Source organism: Caretta caretta, chromosome 14 (assembly GCF_965140235.1).
Source record: "Caretta caretta isolate rCarCar2 chromosome 14, rCarCar1.hap1, whole genome shotgun sequence".
NCBI lineage: Eukaryota > Metazoa > Chordata > Testudines > Cheloniidae > Caretta > Caretta caretta.
In genome coordinates this window covers 31,046,132-31,061,945 of record NC_134219.1, presented here as the reverse complement: position 1 = coordinate 31,061,945, position 15,814 = coordinate 31,046,132, and the positions used below count along the sequence as shown (strand labels likewise).

Sequence of the window (15,814 nt, the reverse complement as noted above, 5' to 3'; positions counted from 1 at the left end):
GCCGTGGCAGGTTGTTAGACACTGCAATGGCCCATGCTGTCTGTTCCCTGCTGCACACGTCGGAGGGGTAAACTAAAGAGCTCGGTCCCCTTGAAGGGATTTGGCGCGCTTTGTGCTAATCTGATCAGTGTCATTACAAATGTCCCGCCACCACGGTAAAGTTTCATTCATTTCAACAGCAGATGTAGTTACGGCTCTTGGTGCCTTGTCCAATCCAGGATCAGTATGCTAATATAGTATATGGCCACGCCCCTGTGTACATTGCAGTCCCCTTGTGGCTGGCTTTTTTCGCGGGTTTTTCCTTGCACTAGCAATGGGGGAAGACATGATGTGTGTGAAGAGGGGAGTTCGGGCTCCCCCCTCTGCTAATGCACAGAGAGGGGGACATGGAGCAGGGACCTGACCTGCAAGGAGTGCTGCAGCCATGGAGTCCCTGCACGCGGTAAGCTGTGATCTTCCTACGTAGCAGTGGCTTGTGAAACTGACTCACAACCCCCTGCTCTGCAAAGGGGGACACGGGCTTGGGTGGAGATCAGAGGTTATTTGGAAGACCCTGATATTGCAGCAGCCCTATTGTTGTTTTTACAGCCCCCAAAGGTGGGCTAAAGGGCCTCCCAGGACACATGAATGATGTACTATTATTTGCAGATTTAATAATTTTATTAAGATGATGTTGAAGTAAAAAGAAAACGGTACAGAGTTTAAGCATAGAAATTTCTGGTTATCAGGGAATAAGGTACAGATTATCAAGGGGTGCGAAATTCGGTTTAGGAACAGTTGGCGTAAGGAATACATAATCTGCAATGTCCCCGATTGGGGGTAAAAGCTTAACGGGTCAAAGTACAGACATTGAGATATGGGGGTATATTATTCATATAATGGCTATGTTCAGGTGTGGAGTATAATGAGCGGATACGATGATGAGGATGGATTTACCCTCATTTGGTGGGATTTAATGTTCAGTGATTTATGGTCCCCAGCAGAACAGAGTTCCATTGTGCTCGGTGCTGTATCTGTATGTAGTAAGAGACTGTCTCTGCCCTGAAGAGCTGTGCTAGGTGCTGTAGAGACACTTAGTTAGAACTGCATGGTCTCTACCCTGAAGCTGGTATGATCCAGTTTCACATGTGTCACCAGGAAAGGGATGAACAAAATACCTGAAAGGAGGATAGGTGTGTTACTGCCTCAGTTTCCATAGATACAGGTTTTTTAGGTCTACTTCTTGAGTCCTCAGCTTGCCTAATCCCTATGGTATATCACAGCCCCAGTGCATGAAATGCAGCCACCTCTGGGTTGGGGCAGCTGGCAATAGCCATGCAGCAACGTTGCCCAGGGATTGCTTGCCAAGTACTGAAATATAACTGCCTCTGGGGTTGGGTGCAGCAGCTGGTTGACAGCCATATAGTAACAATGCGCAGCGATCGCTCATCCAATGCCGAAATGCAGCCATCTCTGCGGTGGGACTCATCAAATGTTTAAATGTATATCAACGTTTTTGCAAACATTTTTAGTTGTATTTTTTCACTTAGAACAAACTCAGGTTTTGGGTTAAAGGGGGTGGAGGCATGGAAGAGAGTATGTAGTGAACAAAAGATTGATTTTAAAAGTGTCAGAACAATATTGTGAAACCAGGAAATTCCTATAGTCTTGACAATCTTTCACGAAAAACCCTTGCATTCCAAAAATAGTCCCTTTTCTACAGACAATCCTTCCTTTGGAAAAGATTTCCAACCGTGTCTAGAAATCGCTCCCAGGTCAGTGTCTCTCTGAGTGTGGGGTGCACTCATTTGCCCTCCCCTTCCCCTGGGGATGTGTATGAAGCACTTGTTAGAGGGGTACAGAAGAGGTATAAATAAAGAGGATTAGGTCTTTAGGAACACACATGTGGAGGGTGTGGTGGGGGGGACAGAGATATGACTGATTGTATTGTCGTGAAGCAGTGCACAGCTTCCAAAGATTTGGTGAATGCTTCTCTGGGGGAAGCAGTGAAACTGACGACACTGCAGAGTGCGGTCAATTGCACAAGGATAAAATGGAGAAATGTTGTGTGTGTTTAACCTCTTTCAATCAGTGGGCTCTTAAAGGTTGCAAATAATGTCTCGCTCAACCAGAAGTTAGGGGCTTGAGGTCGGAGTCTCCCAGGCATGGTCTTCACTGCAAAAGTGTGTTTACACGAAGATAGCTAACTTGATGTACAATCCTAGTGGAGACAAGGCACTGGTGGCTTTAACCTCTGTGTCACTTGTCCAGGTAAATTCCAGGCTGAGCATATAGCATTCCTGGACGAGCTACATCAAGCTAAAAGACACCTCTCCCTCACCTCTACTAGTAGTTTACATTGAGTTAGCCAGCTGAATGTAAACACATACTTTTTGAGCTGGGAGGTTGATTTTTTTGTTTTTGTTTTGCTGCTTTTTGGGGGGGGGGGGAGGGCACTGAAGCCATAATAGTGGCATTCTCTAGCCTGTGTTATTTGTATTACTGTAGCACATAGAAGCCCCAGTCATGGATCAGGACCCGATTGTGCTAGGTGCTGTACAAAATAGTACAAAAGACAGTCCCTGCCCCAAAGAGTTGACAATCTAAGTATAAGACAAGAGACAGATGGAGACAGACAGACAGACAGGGGAGTGGAAGGAAATAATGAGACTGTATTAGTCGGTATGATAGGCAGTGGTCTCAGCACCCCAGGAGACAGATTGTTGAATTTTTGGTAGACCTCAGGGCAAAGAAGAGCTTTGATTTGGGAATTGGAGATGGATAATGAGGTAGGTTTGCAAATGTTTAAGGGGCTCTCCTCCCGAGCATGAAGGGCATGTGGCAGAAAGCACGAATGGGGTTGTCTGAAAATTTAACAAGTGGGTGTTGCTGGCAGCATGGACCGATTGGAGGTGGGAGTCAACCCCTTGGTAGAGTGAACGAGAGATGTCAGGCTGGGAGAGGACAGTACGGGAAGGGCCTTGAAAGCGAAGACAAGCAGCTTCTGTTTGATGCAATAGAGAAGGGGGAGCCAGTGGAGGGATGCAAAGAGGGGTGACATGGTGAAAGCAGTGGACTAGGAGAATGATCTTTGCAGCTTGCAGCAATATTCTGAATGGATCTGAGCTGGGCAAGAGGGAGAAGAGAAGCATGTGGCGGTAACTGAGATGTGATGTGATCAGAGCCTCGATGGGAATTTTAGCTGTGTGGATGGAGAGGAAAGGCTGTATCTTAGAGATGTTATGCAGGAAAACTCCACAAGACTTAAGCACAGCCCTGGATGTGAGGACCTAGAGCAGAGGTGGGCAAAGAACGGCCCGCGGGCCACATCCGGCCTGCGGGACTGTCCTGCCCGGCTCCTGAGCTCCTGGCAGGGGAGGCTAGCCCCCAGTTCCCCCCCTACTGTCCCCCCGCCCCTGCAGCCTCACCTCACTGCGCCGTCGGCGCTCTGGCCTGCTGCTGCTACCGGGTGGTGGGGCTGCGAGCTCCTGCTGCTCTGAGCAGCGTGGTAAGGGGGTGTGGGGGGGGTTGGATAAGGGGCAGTCAGGGGACAGGGGGCAGTTGGATGGGGTGGAGTTTCAGGGTGGGCGGTCAGGGGATGGGGAACGGGGGGGTTGGATAGGTGTGGGATTCCCGGGGGAGGGGCTGTCAGGGAGCAGGGGTGTGGAGAGGGGTCGGGGCACTCAGGGGACAGGGGTTGGTTAGGGGATGGGGTCCCAGAGGGGGCGGTCAGGGATGGGGGTCAGTCAGGGGGCAGGAAGTGGGAGGGGGCGGATAGGGGGTGGGGGCCAGGCTACTTGGGGAGTCACAGCCTTCCCTACCCAGCCCCCCATGCCATTTTGCAACCCCGATGTGGCCCTTGGGCCAAAAAGTTTGCCCACTCCTGACCTAGAGAGAGGTGTGAGTGGAAGATGACAGGTTATGGGCCTGAGTGACAGGCAGGATGCTGGCGTTGTCCACAGCGATGGAGAAAGGAGGCAATAGAGAGGGCTTGGACAGGAGGGGAGAGATAGAGAGCTCTGCTTTAGCCATGTTGGGCTTGAGCTGACAGCTAGGTAGGCACAAGGAGATGTCCCAGAGACAGGCTGAGGTGTTCATTTGGCCAGCAGATGGGGCTGGTGCAGAGAGGCAAATGGGTGAGTTGTCAGCATCGAGAGGGGAGTTGAATTTGTGTTTACAGAGGAGACAACCCAGAGAGGAGGGGCAGAGGGAGAAGAGAACAGAAGAGGGAGGCTGGCCATAAACCATGTCACATTCACTGGTGTTTTTTTTTTTTTTTTCAAGACCTCCCCCCTCCTTGTAACACATTGTTACACCGAAACAAACCATTAAGGACCCTCCCCACCCCATGTGTTTATATACTATTTGGTCAGCCCCAGGGGACCAAGGACAGAGCATGTGGAAGGGCCCCAGAGAGCTGGAAGGAGGGGGAAGCAGCGATCAGAGGGGTCGGGGGAGCAGGGGAGGGCAGAGGGAGGACAAGGTTTCAGGAGGAGGGCTGGCAGGGCGGGCAGGCCAGGGAGGGCAAGGACTGAGCCCCGATCGGAGCTTTGCCCGGGGGCCGGGCGGACGCCGCTCGGGCATCAGGCCAGCCCGGGAGAGAGGGGGAAGGTTTGTGGGGAGCGGAGCGGCCGGGAGTCCAGTGGTTAAATGGAGCCAGGGCTGAGGGCGAGGATCAGCCGCTGTTGTGACACCCGGGCACTGACGTTTCCGCTGTTCAGACCCACGTGGAAACGAAGCTGGCGCAGTGGTCACAGGGAAGCCGGTTGCTCTTCAGCCGCTCTGTGGCTGCGAACTCACCCGGTGCGATCCGGCTGCGAGCCCGCCTGGCTGCTGGGACCTCAGCTCCTTTCCCCGGCTGCGGCGCCAGGCGCAGTTCCTGCGGGTGAGACGCTCCGGGTCCCAGGGGTCCCTGCCCGGGCCGCGGGTGGGTGGGTGCTGCTGGCTGCTCGGCGGTGGCTCGCTCGCTGCGCGGCGGGATTTGCGGGCCGGTTCCAGCCACAGTCGGGCTGGTGCGAGGGGGGACCACGGGCCCGAATGTGGGGGGGGCTCGGGCGGCAGCCCGGAGGGGGAGGGGCTGGGGACCGAATGGGCAGAGGGAGGGCTCAGGACCGGAGGGCTGGGGCTCGGGGCTGGGGCCCGAATGTGGGGCGGGGCTCGGGCGGGGGGGAGGGCAGCGCGGTGGCGGGGCCCGGTTCGTGGCCGAAGGGCGGGGATTCTGGGCAAAAGGGGGGTGATTCGGGGGGCGGGCCCCGGGCCGAAGGGCGGGGGGGGTTCACATGTGTCATCAGTCAAGGGATGAAAAAAATACCTGAAAGGAGGATAGGTGCCTCAGTTTGCATAGATACAGTTTTGGAGGTGGGAGTCAACACCTTGGGACGGTGAATGAGAGATGTCCGGTTGGGAGAGGAGAGTACGGGAAGGGCCTTGAAAGCGAAGACAAGCAGTTTGTGTCGGATGCAATAGAGCAGGGGGAGCCGGGTTAAATGGAGGCGGGACTGAGGGCGGGGACTGGCCCTTGTGGTGATGAAACTTGGGAACCGAAGTCTCAGCTGTTCTCTTAGGTCGGCTCTGATTGGCTGCAAACTTAGCGGGTAATGGGGTCGAGCCTGGCTGGTGGGACCTCAGCTCCTTCCCCCTGCTTCGGCGCCGGGTGCTCTTCCCGCGGAGTGAGACGCTCCCGGTCCCCGGGCCGGTGGGTGCTGCTGGCTGCTCGGCGGTGGCTCGCTCACCGCGCGGCGGGGTTTGCTGGCTGGTTCCAGCCTCAGCCGGGCTGGGGCGAGGGGGGCCCGCAGGCCCGAATGGGGAGGGGGCGGGCCGGGGACCCGGAGGGGGAGGGGCTGGGGACCGAATGGGGAGGGGCTGGAGGGCCAGAGGGGGAAGGGACCGAATGGGGAGGGCTCGGGGCCGGAGCCCGAATGGGGAGCGGGGCTCAGGGCTGGGGACCGGAAGGGGAGGGGCCGGGGACTGGAGGGGGAGGGGCTGGGGCCCGAATGGGTGGCGGGGCTCGGGCTCAGGGCTGGGGACCGCATGGGGGGCGGGGCTCCGAATGGGGGCCGAGCTCGGGCGGGGGCTGGGAACCAAATCGAGGCAGGGCTCCGAATGGGAGGCGGGGCTCGGGGGGTGCCTGGGGACCGCATGGGGAGTGCAGCGCGGCGGCCGGTCCTTGGCCGAAGGGCGCGGATTCTGTGCCAAAGGGGGGCGATTTGGGGGGCGGGCCCCGGGTCGAAGGGCAGGGGGGTCGGGAGAGCCCCCCCCGGAAGGGAAAGGAGGGGCTGGGCAGAGGAGCGCAGGACACTGGTTCAAGTCCTGTCCTTCAAGGAGGGGACTTGAGGGACAGGGCTGTTTTGAGCCCCATCCCCACCCCTTCTGATATCCGACTCACACTTACTTCCAGGAGGATTGTGTGTGTGAGGAGGGTCTTCTCCCCCACCCCCCAACTGAGTGCCTGTCACGGGTGAGCGGGGCCTGTAGCAGATCAGGTCTCTGAGGCCCTGGGGGGCAGAGGGGCCGATGGGAGTTAAGGGGTTTTAATCATCATGGCACCGCCTCTGGCAGGGGGTTGGGCTGCTGGGCAGGGAACGAGAAACCACAAATCGCCTCCCCCACCCCTGACCCGTCCTGCTTGGTCCGTCTGGGTTTCAGATCGGCTGGAGAGCCTGGAGCAGGGACGGGGAGCCAGGGCCAGGACCTGTGCCTCGGCTTTGCTGCTGCCAAATCGGACTCACTCAGACCGAGAGGAGCCGACCCCAGCCCAGCACCTGCTGCAGCGTCTGTGACCTGAGTGTCGCTGAGAGAGACGATGGGGCCAGCAGCTGGGGCTGCTGAGAGCGAAGAGCCGCTTTTTGTCACTTGGCCCTGCCCCTCCCCCTTCTCTTCCCCCTCAGGTCCCCCCCACCCCGCCTCTGGCTGGCAGCTCGAGTCCAGCTGGGGAGTCCAGGCAGTTGCAGGGAGCCGTGGATGACCCTCCACTTGCCAAGAGCAGCCCCTGGTCCGTATCCCTCCCCCAGTCTCCCTGCCCAGAGCAGGTGGAGGGTCTGTAGTTCCCCACAGCTGCGGCTCTTACCATGGCCCGGCTGCTGCTCTGAGGCCTTGCTACCCAGACAGAGCCGGATCTTGGTAACAGCCCCAGGGCAGCTCTGGGGAGCCATGGACCCTCCATCTGCCCTTGGGGGTGGGGGGGGTCTGCCTGACCCTCCGGGCTCCTCTCCCAGAGCGTCTGAGGGAAGGAGCAATCGACAGAACGGTGCATGTTCCAGGGCAGCTCCAGCCCTGGTGCTGTCAGTGAGACGTGTCCTCCCAGCCCTGCCTGACGGGTCTTTCTGTTTCAGACCCTCCTTGTAACTGCCAGAAAAGTCCAACCTGTGGAGTTGTGGTTGCACTGATAGTTGTATCGTCTGCTTTGATCGCTGCCATCATTGCTCTGGCAGGTGAGTTCCCAGCTTCCGCCCTGCTCCCTTCCCCTCCATCTACAGTCTCTGTGCATCCCATTCCCCGTGACCTGCCACGGTCCCTCTCTCCTCCCAGCCTGTCTGGCTTCTGCCCCTGGGACAGAGGATTCCTGGGGGATGTTCCTCCCCAACCCTCTTCCTGCTCCCTCCCAGACCCCTGCACCTGGGCACTCTCTGTGTCGGGACGATCTGACTGACATAGAATCATAGAATCATAGAATATAAGGGTTGGAAGGGACCCCAGAAGGTCATCTAGTCCAACCCCCTGCTCGAAGCAGGACCAATTCCCAGTTAAATCATCCCAGCCAGGGCTTTGTCAAGCCTGACCTTAAAAACCTCTAAGGAAGGAGATTCTACCACCTCCCTAGGTAACGCATTCCAGTGTTTCACCACCCTCTTAGTGAAAAAGTTTTTCCTAATATCCAATCTAAACCTCCCCCACTGCAGCTTGAGACCATTACTCCTCGTTCTGTCATCTGCTACCATTGAGAACAGTCTAGAGCCATCCTCTTTGGAACCCCCTTTCAGGTAGTTGAAAGCAGCTATGAAATCCTCCCTCATTCTTCTCTTCTGCAGGCTAAACAATCCCAGCTCCCTCAGCCTCTCCTCATAACTCATGTGTTCCAGACCCCTAATCATTTTTGTTGCCCTTCGCTGGACTCTCTCCAATTTATCCACATCCTTCTTGAAGTGTGGGGCCCAAAACTGGACACAGTACTCCAGATGAGGCCTCACCAATGTCGAATAGCATTAGCCCCCCCCAGCCCATCTCTGAGCACTTTGGGTCCAAGTCACCTTTGCCACGCGCCGTGAAGCAGTCCCTGACCAGGGTGTCCAATGGGACAGGGTGCAGTGCAACCCTGAGCCCTTTGCCTTCCCTGTGTTGCTCTGAGGTTACCAGCCTGGCCTTCCTGGATCTTCAGGTCATGCCTGTGGCCAGGCGGCAGGTGCTGCCGTGTTATTGAAAGGAGCCGGAGAACTCAGTCTAGACCCCTCCACCAGCGCAGTGTGGAAACCCCCCAATCGCTGAGCGTGGCCATGAAGGCTCCCGTAGCACCATTCGCTCCCCCCGGCTGCACAGACGGTGTGTGCTCGTGCAGAGGGCGTCTGTTTGCGGTGAACATGAACCCTGCTGTATCCCCCTGTTGTCTGGGGCAGGGGGTGCTGGAGACTGTCGGGGGTGGGATTTCTCTATTGCCCTGGGATCTGATCACTGGGCCCGAGGAGGGTTTAGCAGCTGGCAGAGGGGATTGAATCCAGGTCTGTCTGCATTAGGAATCCTCTGTGCCGATGTCATGACATCCGTGCAGTTGAATTGGTGCAAACCGCTAAAGGAGACGCACCGCACTGGTGCACAAAGGAGCTTGCCTTGGTGCAGTTCGCTGCAGGAAGTTACCAGAGCGAGCCGCACTGCTCCAGCGCATCTCCAGGAGGTGTTTGCCCTGATGTCACTGCGTCACTGTGATTATACCGGTGCAGATTGCTCGGATACAGATGGGCCCTGAATCCCAGCTCCCTGCTGTAATGGCAGGCTGTTGCAATGGGCAGCATTGACTCTCGCTGTGTAAGGTGGGAATCTGTGAGCTTAGGGTTGGTTAAACACCTGCAGGTGCAGGGAGCTCTGCAGAACATGTGGCATCTGACCTGGAGATGGATGGTGGAGACAGCCTGTGCCATCAACTGTTAGTCACTGACTTCTCTGCTCAGTTCAGTAGGGGAGGGGTGTTGGCTACCGTGCACTGGACAGTTAAATCTACAGGGTCAGACATGCCTTGTGAGTGAGGTGAACACATGCTCGTTTTAAGATCACCGCTGCCACGTTTCCTAACTCTTCCAGACTCAGAGTGTCTGTTCCACGCTGAGCGTCAACCACATGGGAAGGCTTGAAAACCAGCTACCGAGTTACTGTGGTGCAAAGAAAAGCGATGTGCTCAAAAGTGTCTGGAGGGGTTTGAGTCCGACTCCTCTCAACTAGACAGGCCTTTCAAATCCTCTTTGGTGTCACTTATGGGTGACCCCCCTGCTGCTCTTTCATGGCTCTGAAAGGGTTACAGTGCCGTGAGGGCTTCCAGAAAGTGCCTTTCTTGCTGCTGTGTTTGGGGAAAGAAAAGTCTGCAGGTAGGAGGTGAATAAAGTTACATCATTCCTGGCCCACAGTGCAACAGGTCACTTCCCGTGGCTGTGGTTTCTGGCACCCCCTTGTGGCTTTCATGTCCCTGAGTGAAAGTTCCCACGTTCTTCTCAGTTGTTCACCTGCTGTTTGTTGCGAGGTTGAAGGTCCAGCTGTTAATCTTGTGCCTGGGGTGAAATGCTCTGAGCTGTGTCAGTCCCTCCCAGGCTGGGAGTGTCCCTGGAATCCTTCTTGCCAGGCAAATTTACTGTGACAAACGCCTCCGTCCCCCTGCGTCTGATTGCCCTGGACCAGCCCCAGCTGGGGATCCCAGTAGGCTTGGCAAGCCGGTTAATTGACTGCCTGTTTGGCCACAATCAAATGCTCCAGCGAGAGCCCTGGGGGTAGGAGGCAGCCTGCCTTTCGGATTGCGCCTTGGAGCCTCACTGGTGTTTTTCAGAACTTGGTTTCAGTGTTTTGCCTTTTTTTTCTGAGTTAAAATAACTCAATGAAGTACAGGAGTACTTGTGGCACCTTAGAGACTAACCAATTTATTTGAGCATGAGCTTTCGTGAGCTACAGCTCACTTCATTGGATGCATACCGTGGAATATGCATCCGATGAAGTGAGCTGTAGCTCACGAAAGCTCATGCTCAAATAAATTGGTTAGTCTCTAAGGTGCTACAAGTACTCCTTTTCTTTTTACTCTGAAACCTGTCAATGAAGTACATTTTTAAAAAAAAATTAGGTAGATCCGTATCTATCTAAAGCTAAACCTACTGGAGACAATGACGTCTTGCTCTTTTTAGTTACTGTTCTGATAAATTTAGTATTTTAAAATATCTGACCACTATCTGACACATTTGACTGGTCAATTGACCAATTTTTGTACCAGTCAAATGCCCAATTCTAGGTGCAACTCTTACCCTCCGTGTGACTGTCTCATTCTCAGTGCTGGCATCTAAGCTTTCATCAGCTGATCTGTGCCCCCCTGCTGGACCCTCGTGCCCAGACAGCTGGGTCGGATACCGAGGGAAATGCTACTATTTCTCCGAGAGGGAAGGGAGCTGGACCGACAGCTAGAGCCGCTGCTCTGCACCGGGTGCCTCCCTGGCTGGGATCGACAGTGAGCAGGAAATGGTGAGAGACTCTCGAATTGCCAGACACTGGCCTTGGCTCAGCGGCGGCTGCTGCAGTAGGACCTGGGCTCTGCCCCTGCGGGGTGAGGAGCAGCTCTGACCCCTCCCGTGCTGGGAGGCCGGAGTGAATGAACTTCCAGGATCTGAATCCCAGCCCTGGCTGGGCCCAGGGCCCTACTGTCAGTGTGTGATCACAGGGATTGCCCATTCTCCGCTCCCCGCTCCCCAAATAGGGAGACAGCTTCTTCCTAGGGCAGGGCTGGCTCAGGCATCTCCTGGCCTGCTGGCTGCTGGAGAGGGACCGAGAACCCAGCCAGTGCTCCTGTTGTGGGGATGGGAAAGGAGCAGCCAGCTGAGGAGGCGCGGGAGGAGGGGATCCTCTCACATTGACCCTCCCACTTCAGCTTGACTCGCTCCCTCCTCCTGCCTTGCTGTGGTGAGCGGGGGCTGATCTGTGAGAAGAGATGTCTCTGCAGAGAGCTCAGACCCAGCAGCTGCCCCCAGCCCAGGGGGACTTGGGGTGCGGGTGACTGGGAGCACCGGGGCGGGGCTGCTCTGTGCAGGGGGAGGGTTAATACTGCCTGGGTGATCTTGTACTTTGCAAAAGGGAGGGGAAACACCCCCGCCGAAAATAAACTGAGCACCCTTCAATATGGGGGGAGGGATATCTCAGTGGTTTGAGTACTGGCCTGCTAAACCCAGGGTTGTGAGTTCAATTCTTGAGGGGGCCATTTAGGGGTATGGGGCAAACATCTGTTGGATGATTTAACTGGGGATGGGGGTGGGACTAGAAGATCACCTGAGGTCCCTTCCAACCCTGACACTCTATGAATATGCAGCTGGGATTCTCTGCGGCACAGAGCCCTGGGGGGTGGGGGTGGGGAAGCACTGGAGCTGGGGCTGATACCTGCTGTCCCTCAGCTTTCTTTAAGGCGTTCCTGCTGCACCATAAGGGTGTCTATGACCACTGGATCGGCCTCCGGAGGGAGCAGGGTCAGCCCTGGACATGGGCCAATGGCACCGAATTCAACGACCTGTGAGTCTCTCTCGCCCCTTTGGACTAATCCCCTGGGCTTGGGATTCTGGTGTCTGACTGTTTGAGCTCAGGTAGATCCACCACTCAGTGCTGGTGAAACAACCAGACACGACCCTGGTCCGTTCGCGTCCTGCGTGTATCGGAGACAGATGGGAGCCGGCGTGTCCCTGAACTCTCGGCTCCTCCCCGCAGCACGGAGCTGGGCCGGAGACAGAGCCCGCCATAGCCAGAGGTGCCCTCGCAGCGCGCTGGGATTTCAGCTGGGACACTCGCTGTTCTCCCCCAGCCCTCTTCAGCAAGGTCCCTGGGGTGTCTGACCCCCCCTGGGGAAAGGAGGCAGCAGGGAGCTCAGGTTAACAGTGGCTGCTAGAGAGGGCAGCATGCCGAGCAGTGCATGGCAGGTGCAGGTCCCGCTGGGGATTTCAGCCGGCAGGTTTGAGTGACTTGGCTGGTGAGGCCTCTGAATCCGCAGCAAGGCACCAATGTTAAAGGAGCCTGCGGTTCACAGGTGCTGGACACCTGGGGCTCCCACGGGAACGGGGTACAGTAGTGATGGCTGCCCAGCCAACACCCCGCGATGGGTTTCAGTGGGCTCCAAGTGTGATCAAAAACCTTGAGCCCGGAGCAGGGTTTGAACCCCGGAATTCAGCACTAGAAGCATGAGCCTCTGCCATAGGAGCGAAAGAATCCACTTCTTTAACTGAAACCCCCCCCGATTGATAAAGCTCTTATGCAGGCCAGCCATTAGAGGGGGATGGAGACCCCCCACTTCCCTGGTCTGGGTTACTTCAGTACTTTGAAAACTCAGGCTGTTATGGCGCTGGGTCAGGGCTCCCCAATGGACAGTCCCCATTCTGCTGTATTGGACCCAACCTTTGGATCCCACCTGCTTCCAGCCTCACTGGGTCTGAATAGCCTCCAGACACTGCCCCGAGTTTGGGCCTCTATGGCCCTCTCCTGGGGTACAGACTCCCTGTCTGGTTCCCTCCTTAGGAGGTGGGACCCTGCAGATCAGCTACTGTAGGACCCAAAACCAGGTCTGAACCCTCCCAAACCTCCCGAGAGGCATGTTGTCCCTAGAGCTCCACCCTCCACTCCAGAGGAACTCTGGGAGGGTCACGTGAGGATTACAAACAAGGCACACATGCTTTCACAAAGGAACTTCTTCAACACTCTCTTTTTCCCCCATTCCCAATGGAAAGCTCAAGAGTTATAGATCAATGGAAAAGGAAACCCCTGAATGCGATTTCCTCTTTCAGTGTCATCTTGGTTCTGCTCCGTGTGTTTCAAGGAAGTGAGATCCCTCCTGCCCCCCGCTTTTCCTGCTTGGTCATCTGGTTCTGGTCTGCCCCTCTTGTTAGAGGACCGGTCCCTTTTGACAATCAGTCTAACAAATTCTCTCCGTCCTGCTGGGGACTTTCCATTCTCCAGCACCCCTGTGGGCTGCTCAGCCTAGAAGGTCACGAACAGTCAGCGGTTCTGCAAAGCCCCCGCTGTCCTGAGCTCTGCTCCTGAGGGGCTGGGAGAGTAGCTGCTCCGCACTCAGGCCTGCACTGTGGAGAACGGCTCCCCTGGCTGGGACTGGTGTGAAATGCCCGGCCTCTGCCTGACTGCAGCTCCCTGGCTTCTGTGTTGCAGGTTTCAGATAAGAGGAGGAGGTGACTGCGCGTATCTTAACAACGAGAAAGGGGTCAGCAGCTCACGGTGCTACATGGAAAGACGGTGGATCTGTAGCAAACCTGAGGTGTATGTGATGGGAAAAGAGACTGCACTGGAAGGGGGCTCGAAATGAGACTCCTAGAAGTGACACTGATCCAACTCACACCTACTTGAACGAGCCAAGTCCCCATTCGTCAGCCTGGCCAGGATCTCAAAATCAGGCAGCAGGGCCCTCAAGCATTAAGTGTGTCTCGTTTAAACTGTGGATTCTTCGTATGTGCCTTCTGCTTTTGAACCTTTAAACTCAGGGTCACATTGTCAAGCTTTTCTCTGCAGCTGAGAGGGAGTGATCTCATGAGAAGGAGTCTCAGCCACACGCTAGGGAAATGAGAGAAGGGAAGGCCTTGTTCGTTTAGATTTCAGAACAGCATTTCTCAAATGCAGCCACCAGCTGATTGTTTTGCAGCCACAAGAGCCTCCAAAGTGCCCCAAGAATCGCTGAGATGTTAAGTATTAAAGGTGCCTTCTAAATGCCATAAATCCTAATGCGCACTCCCTTTTAAATAGTACCATGCCAGCAGAGCTGAGCTATATCGGTGTGGTTTTCTTTGAAGTCGCAAAGTGTATTCTTTGGCTAAGAACATAAGAAGGGCCAGACTGGGTCAGAGCAAAGGTCCATCCAGCGCAGTATCCTGTCTGCCGACAGCGGCCAATGCCAGGTGCCCCAGAGGGAGTGAACCTAACAAGCAATGATCAAGTGATCTCTCTCCTGCCATCCATCTTCACCCTCTGACAAACAGAGGCTAGGGACACCATTCCTTACCCATCCTGGCTAATGGCCATTCATGGACTTAACTTCCATGAGTTTATCCAGTTCTCTTTTAAACCCTGTTATTGTCCTTGCCTTCACAACCTCCTCAGGCAAGGAGTTCCACAGGTTGGCTGTGCGCTGTGTAAAGAAGAACTTCCTTTTATTTGTTTTAAACCTGGTGCCCATTAATTTCATTTGGTGGCCCCTAGTTCTTGTGTTATGGGAACAAGTAAATAGCTTTTCCTCAGTCACTTTCTCCGCACCACTCATGATTTTATAGACCTCTAATCACTGTGTTTACATCTCATGTTACTGTGGCTCTGTAAGTGGCTATGGGCCATCTCACTGTGTGGTGTTTGGGTAGGTTGTGATTGTTCATGGGTGGGGAGGTGAAAGTTAAAAATGTGACTGGGTATCAGAAAGTATTTCAAATAATCTAGTGCCAGAAAATGACCTTGAATGTGACAGCAGGTGGCTCCTCTGGGACCTTCTGCTAAGAAAAGCAAAACAGAGAAAGAAAAAGGAACACTTCAGCATCAGGGGGAAAGGCAGTTTCCTGTGTTTCTGAAGCTATCCGATTCCGTTTCTGAGCAAGTTGCAGTGTGAGAGAGAAATTCATCAAATTGAAACGTATGTCATGCTACATCCCTACAGCACTTGTGCAAGGGAAGTTGAACCAAATTACCACGGTGAGCTTCAGAGGCGCAAGCTGTTAAATGATGCAAAAACCAAGCTGAAAAGACAACAGCAATGGCTCAGATTTTGTTGTTGCTATTATCATTATTATTACTGGGCTAGGTTGATTGGGTTTTTTTGTCTGTGAAAGAAATTTTGGACATATTGGCAGATACATTCTTTCATTATTAGTCATTATTCTTTCTATTATGTAAAGCATTTTTAAATTTAGTTCAGAATTGTTGTACAGCCGTCCACCTTTGACCAAAAAAGCAAAAGAACAACAAAAAAGACAAGACTGTGCAAAGCACTGGTTTGTTCTGTGTTTAGGTCCAGTAAAGATAGGACACAACTGTACCTTATATTTATTATTGAGTCTGCAAAAAATCCCTATGTAAATATGCACATGTAATTTATTTGTTTGTTTTTCCTAGAGTTAGTAAAGTATTGTCAGAGCCGCATGCCTAGGCTGCCAAAAATTTGTGAGAACCCCGGCTCTAGAAAGTGTGAGGATTTGGTTTTCTATGTAACCATTACTTTCCAGTATTTATTCACTCTCGCTTGCATCTCTGTTCTTTGATGATAAACTCGTTCCTGTTTTCTGTATATCTAAGTGCTGGGTTCTCAATAGAGTGGTTGGCCTGAATTGAATCTTACAAGCTGCTGTGGACCGCGCCTGAGGGAAGAGAGTCACAGTTCTGCATGTGCTCCATGGAACGGGCTGAGTACTCCCGAGGGACGCTCAGAAGCTTTGGGGGTGTCGATCGCTAACCTGTACACAGAGAGCGAGGCCTGCAGGGGGCTGAAAGGTCAGGCCTGCGCTGCCAGGGGTGGTGGTTTGAGAGAGCTGACCCATGGCAGGCCTGGACAAGGCTCCCCCAAAGGTGCCTCGTTTGTCTGCTATGAATCGCTCAAACGGGCACACGTCCCCGGCTCATTCCACCCCTGCACCCC

At 54.6% G+C, this 15,814-nt stretch overlaps 1 long non-coding RNA gene across 1 annotated transcript; it reads left to right on the top strand.

The window, feature by feature from the left end:
• Positions 1-314: 314 nt before the first annotated feature.
• On the top strand, positions 315-15,451 carry LOC142068363 (uncharacterized). The gene is made up of 5 exons (XR_012665028.1): positions 315-442; positions 7,311-7,409; positions 10,493-10,680; positions 11,601-11,715; positions 13,354-15,451. It is a non-coding gene; the product is annotated as an uncharacterized LOC142068363 (long non-coding RNA).
• Positions 15,452-15,814: the final 363 nt, after the last annotated feature.